Source organism: Brassica oleracea, chromosome C2, assembly GCF_000695525.1.
Source record: "Brassica oleracea var. oleracea cultivar TO1000 chromosome C2, BOL, whole genome shotgun sequence".
NCBI classification, from domain to species: Eukaryota; Viridiplantae; Streptophyta; class Magnoliopsida; order Brassicales; family Brassicaceae; genus Brassica; species Brassica oleracea.
This window is the reverse complement of record NC_027749.1, coordinates 48490331-48491947: the sequence shown is the minus strand read 5'-3', so window position 1 is coordinate 48491947 and position 1617 is coordinate 48490331. Positions and strand designations below refer to the sequence as shown.

Below are 1617 nucleotides of genomic sequence, written 5' to 3'. Positions count from 1 at the left end.
GGAACTGAAGTTGTATTTTGATTAGTAATATATAGTTTGTACACTTTGCATCACTACCAATCACATTCTAACTATTATGAGATCAACCACAGTATTTGTTTTGGTTTTGACTCTCTCAAGTCCTACAATTTAGTCAAGGCCGACACAAACTATAAGGCACATCATGAAGTCTTGTATGTTTCTAAGGGACTGAACAATAATCAAAATAATAAGCAAATGGAACCTAAACCCAATACTGTCCGAGAACTGAGAATAACATTTCTTCATGGAAGCTCCTAGTGTGCAATAACAAAAGAAAATGTATCACTTCAATCAAAATAGATAATATCTATTTATCAAAAACAGAGATAAAATCAAACCAAACTTAAGAGAAAAATATTGGTCTTAGTCTTCTTCCTCAGCTTCGTTCTCAGCAATGTTGAAGTACCTCAACCCATAGAGGTTATGGTCCTTGTTCGCTGCAATCACTCTGAGTCAGTCCCTCACGTTGTGCTTCTTCAGGTACTTCTTCGTCAAATACTTGAGGTATCTACACATACATACCTCTTGGAGAATTGGCTATCAGAGGTGACGGTGATCTTGCTCTTGTCGCGAGTGATGGAGACAGAGTCACCAAGAGCACCTGCTTTACCACCAACCTTAATCCTCTGCTGAAGAAACTTCTCTAGCAAAGCAATCTCCATGATCTTGTCATCAACGGGCTTCGAACAATCAATGGTGAAGGCAACTCCTCCCTTCTTCTTCCCCTTTGGAACTGTTGTACTTCCACGACTCATTCTCACCACTACAGTCCAAAAAACGTATGACCATTCGTAACGTTCGCAATAATTATACGACAAATTATTATAATCTAAGCTTGTCAATTACTTTTTAGAGTTTTGAGATCGATTCAATTTGTTCGAAATGGCCCAAGAATTCTAATGGGCCGAAAGCCCAGATGAATCGGTTTGGTCTTCCGAGAGTTTAGTAGATTCATCGATGTGGGATGCTCTACGTTCGTCAACATACCTAAACCCGTAACAATAAACATATCTGGAATATATAATTTTTGACGTAACGTCATTTTAATTCCGTCACAAAGTCAACAATTCATAATAAGTTAATTTTGACAAAAAAAAGATTAAACTAAGAGTATATGGTGGGAGCCGCGCAAACACAGGCTTCCTCTGCCACAAATAATGACGCAGGCTCTCCCACTTGGGGAGACTTTAGGCTAAGCGCCCCTCCTTAGTGCAATGGAGATCACTAGCCTAGGCCACTCGTCTTCTTGATCACGAGTCGACCCCGTCCACGTAAGTGATTTGCTTGTTCGCTCCCCTTCTTCTTTTATACTACGGTAAGCGAGTCCTTTCTGTTAAATGTAAGCGATGTGGGACTTTCACCCATCTCTCATTCACAGGCTTTAAACGACAAAATTGTTGGGTTTTTAGACATGGGCCGGACACGACAAGCCCAAGTTAAGTGTTTCGTAGTTGGTCGTTGGTAAAAAAGCTTACATTCACAGTCGGGGAACGTGTGTAAAGAAAACAAATTCTTAAGAAGAGAGGAGAGATTGAACCTAGCTAGTATGATAGCTTTTATTAATCAATCATCGCAAGTTCTTTACCTATTGAAAAT

General features: G+C 39.6%; 1 pseudogene; it reads right to left on the bottom strand.

Moving 5' to 3' along the window:
* Positions 1-201: 201 nt before the first annotated feature.
* LOC106326076 lies at positions 202-1279 on the bottom strand (annotated as a pseudogene).
* Between the last annotated feature and the right edge of the window lie 338 nt (positions 1280-1617).